Source organism: Octodon degus, unplaced genomic scaffold (genome assembly GCF_000260255.1).
Source record: "Octodon degus isolate 3935 unplaced genomic scaffold, OctDeg1.0 scaffold00076, whole genome shotgun sequence".
NCBI lineage: Eukaryota > Metazoa > Chordata > Mammalia > Rodentia > Octodontidae > Octodon > Octodon degus.
This window is the reverse complement of record NW_004524652.1, coordinates 8547500-8552619: the sequence shown is the minus strand read 5'-3', so window position 1 is coordinate 8552619 and position 5120 is coordinate 8547500. Positions and strand designations below refer to the sequence as shown.

At 49.8% G+C, this 5120-nt stretch overlaps 1 protein-coding gene across 1 annotated transcript in view; it reads right to left on the bottom strand.

Annotated features, from left to right (window-relative positions):
• The window catches only part of Cux2 (cut like homeobox 2), a 237896-nt gene that overhangs the window by 227127 nt on the left and 5649 nt on the right, over positions 1-5120 (bottom strand). The gene's annotated exons all lie outside the window — the stretch shown is intronic.

Below are 5120 nucleotides of genomic sequence, written 5' to 3'. Positions count from 1 at the left end.
AAAAAAAAAAAAAAAAAAAGCATAATAAAGGTAAAAATGAATGTTCTAAACCCCGTATGGTTGTTCTGGGGGCCTTTCCCTATCAGGCTTGGTCCACCACCTGACCTCAAATAAATGAATAAGTAAATATGAATGTTCTTGCTTACTAGGGAAGAAGCAAGTTCTGAAGCAGGTGTGATGGGCTTTGTGTGCTCCACCAGATCCTCGCAGTGTCCTTATTAGGTGCAGGCTGCATTTAATGCCCACTTTTCAGATGGGGAAACAGGATTACAGAAGTTTCCAGAGTTGCCTGAGGCCTACCAGCAAGACCAGAGGTTGGGGTGAGGTCTGGCTGCTCCAAGCCCATGCATACTTCAGATGTTTCCCCAAGGGGATTACAATTCAACAGGAAGTGTCTCCAGACTTTAATGATAATAATACTTGCTAGTAAGAATAATAAACACTGCTCCATAATACTCACCATTCAAGAAAGATGTATAATGTGCCCGGAGCCTATGTCAAGTTGTTGCTCTTTATTTCTTACAACCCTTGAAGAGAAGTACTTTGGACTGCAGCAATTATAAACTAGAAGCTTCAGAGGGCAGGGTCTCAGTCTTTGGTGCCCCCTGCCTGAGTTCCCATGGTCCTATCCACACATGACACCAAGCAGGAGTTGAAGAACACTCGGTAAATAAGCGAATGAAAAAAAACGGGTGTCCTATCCTGGTGGTCCACAGAAGTTCCACAGTAGGAGAAAAACAGGAGCTAAGAAAGAACCCGAGCCCCGGTGGAAGGCAGAATTGATACTTTGTTCTCCCTCCTGGTCATGAATGAAGAGGACCCTCACCCCAGCAAGACCCTCACCCAGAGGTCACTGACACGAGACTCTCCCTAACCTATTTCCAAAGCCTGCTGTGCTGATCAGGCAGACTGGTGAGCCAGATGTGGGAGAGGGACGTCATCTGGTATGGAAACATTACCTGGCTCTCCTGTGTCCCCAAAGACAGCTACCCCGCAGGCTGCGAGGATCTGTGTTAAGCTCTCAGTAGCTGAGGCCACCAAACCATCACTAATGGCCCGCAGCCTGCCGGCAATTAATTAATGGACGTATTAATTAGGATGGGAGCCACCTCCCAGGCTGGAATTGGGGTCACCAGTTTCTAAAGCGAGACTGATGAAGCTAAAGATAAACCTTCACTTGCCGCAGGCATGAGGCCCGTACCCAACTGCCAGGGCAAGTGACTTTCAAGAGCCAGGAGGGGGAAGGAGCTGAGGAGCTGCGAAGAGAGCCCCCTCTCCAGCTACCCACAAGGTGGATGGGGGAACCTGCCCCACGCTTGGATTCCACGGCATTCAACCACCTTGTTGTGCAAACATCTGCGGAGCACTTACTATGTCCCTGCCAACCCCAGGAGAGGGACAGTGAATGAATGAATAAACAAACATCACCACATCAGATGAAGACGAGGAAGACAAGGGAGGTTATTTTGGAAAGAGCAAGGAGACCTCTCTGACGGAGGAATACCTAAGCAGAGCGCAACAGGCTGAGGGAAGCAGCTATGGAAATGTCAAAGTGTCCCAGACACAGAGAGAGCAGCCCTGATGTTAGAACAGGCTTGGTGTGTTTGAAGGACAGGGAGGACAGAGTGGCCTGCAGAAAGCAGGGTCAATGGCAGGAGACAGAAGGGAGATGCTGGGAGGACATAACAGGAGAGGGACCTCACAACGCAGAGCCTGTGGGCCAAGGAAGAACAGGCCTCCAGGAAGCCGGTGCTGGCAGTGACCGCTCCTCAGCACCCAACAAATGATTCAGGGCCCTCAACCATGTTCCAAGCAATCAGCCATAAGCAGATATGAGGCTCATTTCATTTTTTCTGGGGAGGGCATGGCACTCCAGGCAGAGCTGGGATTATGCAGCAAAGAAATACATCAGAGTCAAGGTCTGCACATCCAGAGGAGGTACCTGCCATGAAGGAGAGCAGGAAGGAGGCGGGGCCCCCAGACAGCCAAGAGCCAGCAGAGCCTCACAGTGGGGCAGCAGGAACCAATGCCCTGTCTGCAGCCAGACCTGCAAGAAACACTCTCGTGGCCCACGTCAGGAGTGCCCATCCCTATCCCACCTTCCGGATGAGAAAGCCAAACCTCAGACAAGGACATGACCTGCCCAAGAGTTCAGCAGGAAGGGGAGACACTGAAATCTTGCTCCCTACAGGCAACCCTGAACTAGAGCTGGGAGACGTGGGAGAGAAATTTTCCAGCCAATCAGAGTGGGCTGAATATCTTACTAAAAAATAAAAGCGATGCCCAAGGCTTTTCTGAGGCTTGACGCTATACAAAGTGCTGTTGGAGAGCTTGCCAGGCACCACAGGCACAAGGTCTCACTTTGTCCTCCCCTCTGACCCCAGCAGACAGATGCCAAGAGCGAGGCCATGGCTCCGACACTGCTCAGTCTGCATCTGTGCCTGACCTCACTGTTTCCTTTTGGATTTGCATGCACATTCTGTTCACCTCAGGGTCTTTGCATATGCTGTTCCCATTGCTGGAATGCTTTTCTCTGACCTCCACTTTGACCTCGTTGCTAAAGTGCCAGCTCTGCTAAGAAGCCTCCTTTATGGGGGCAGGGGAGATGGCTCAGTAGAATAAGCGCTTGCCTGGCAAGCACAAGAGCCTGAGTTCAATCCCTGGTTCCACCAAAAAAAAAAAAAAAAAAAAAAAAAGCCTCCTTTTAGGCCACATCCTGTCTCAGGAGTTTCTCCCAGTGCCTGATTACATTCCAGGATCTGTCCAGTGACTCATGCATCCATCTTCCCTGCTGTCCGGAGGCTCAGGGAGAGCCAGCACCCTGCCTTCCCTGGTCATCAAGGTGTCTCTAAGATCTAGTTACCACTTATTGTATTATGTTATTTATTACACATTATTATTTTTATAATTGTTGATTATAACTATTAGTTCTACCAGAATGATAAATACGCATTTTTGGAGTAAAAAGAATACCAATTATTATTAATTCTAACACTACACAGCACAGATGTAAGGTAGCACAGATCTCAGTGCTTTGCATGTATCAACTCTGTCCTCACAAAAATTGTTAAGGAGGGCCAGCAAGATAGCTCAGCAGACTAAAGCACCTGCTTAGGCAAGCTTAGGCAGGGGGCCTGGCCCTAGCTCAGTCCTTTAAGTGGCTGCTTCCACAAAGCTGTCAGCCTCAGGTTGCTGGAGTTTGAACCTCACAACTCTCCCGCTGGCCAAAAGTGCCCTGAAGGCATTTGAGGAACCAAAAAAAAAAAAAAAAGCTTAGGCAAGCACAGGGACCGAGGTTTGATCCCCAGCACCACAGGCCACACCAGTCCCACGCCCAGGGCAGGCTAAGCTGGCCAGAGTCCGGTCATAGTGGCGCATGCCTGTAATCCCAGTGCTGGTGAGGCTGAAAGCAGGAGGATCACAAGTCTGAGCAACGTAGTGAGACCCTGCAACAACCAAATACATTAAATACTACTACTAATAATAATAATAATTCTTAGAGAGTTTCTACATTATCCCCATTTTACTTATGAGAAAACTGAGGTTCAGAGGGTTAAGTGACCCACCCAAGGTCACAAAGTTCATAAAGGGCAAGTTGGGGTGTGAAGCCAGGCTGCCTCACTCCATGTCCATGCCAAAAGTCACAAAAGAAAGAAGGCAGGGGGCTTGATTCTGCAAGCTGCACCACACCTCTCAGGTACCTAGACTTATAGTGCTTAGTGAGTACAGGAGTCACCCCCGGAAGATGCCCCCACCAGCGTGGCCTCAGAGTGACCACTTCACTCAGGGGAATGTGGCCCAGATCAGGCAGTCCTGGTGACCCCTGTGGTCTCCCCATCCGCAGCACCCACACCCAAACAGTCGGCTGGGCTGCTCAATCGATCATAATGGCTCCTGGGGAGCCATTCACCCCATCCACTTTGAGGGACGTGGCTCGTGGAGTCTTAAGCACCGCTGGGCTCCGAGCAGCTTGGGCAGACGACCAGCTCAGGCCAGAGAGGCCAAAGGATTGATTTTTTTCTGTCTTTCTTTTTAATGACAAATGTGTATCTAGGAACTGCTGTTTCATTTGGCTGAGCTGAAGGATGGTGGAGCCTAGGGACATGGAGGGACAGAGCAGGTGACCTCAGGTCTACTTTGGGCAGAGGGGTGACAGAACTACCGGGGAGAAAAAGAGACAGCGGGCTCTGTGCCCTGCCCCAAACTGCCTCTCTTCATGGGACTATTAGGGGTCTTTGTTTTGTTTCAGAATTGCAGCCTCTGCTGACACTAGGCACTTGGAGAGGCAGCCAGTGACCGTGATCCTCTGAGATTCCCACTGCTGGTCCCAACCCACTGTGGACCTGGAGCCTCTGCACTGGCCATCCCCTCTGCCTGCATGCCCTTCCCAGGTCCCCGCTCCCCTGCCCAATGTGGCCAGAGCTCCTGGGCTGGAAGGGGCACTGGCCATCTGCATTACTTAAGTAAAATCCCTCATGTTATAAATGCTGACAACTTCCATAAAAATGTTTTTAAACATTGTGGTAATTCAGACAGACACTTCTGTGGGCCAGCCACAGCTCCCAGTCTGACCTCTGTGGTCAGAGCTCCAAAAATACAAGATATTCCCTACAATATTACTGCTGTGTTGATACATCAAATTCCCAGTGGAATAAAAGAAAGAGAAAACTTGCACAGAAATCTCTGAAACAGGGGCTGGGGAGATAGCTCAATAGAATAAGCGCTTGCCTGACAAGTGCAAGGACCTGAGTTCAATCCCTGGTTTCTGCAAAAAAAAGGAAAAAAAACAAAAAACAAAAAACAAAAAAACAAAATCTCTGAAACAGCCTGCTGCAGCGCCCATAAAACCTGTCAACCACTGTTTATTTGGCTTTCTCACCTTCTCTCATGCTCCAAAAACACCAACAATAAGAAAGAAGGCCCGGTGTGGTGGTGCTCCCCTATAATCCCAGCACTCAGGAGACTGAGGTAGGTGGATGGCTGTGAGATCAAGACCAGCCTGGGCTACAAAGTGAGCTCAAGGCCAGCCTGAACTGCACAGCAAGACCCTGTCCCAAAAGAAGGAGGAGGAGGAGGAGGAGGAGGAGGAGGGAGAGGAAGAAGAGGAAGAGGAAGAGGAA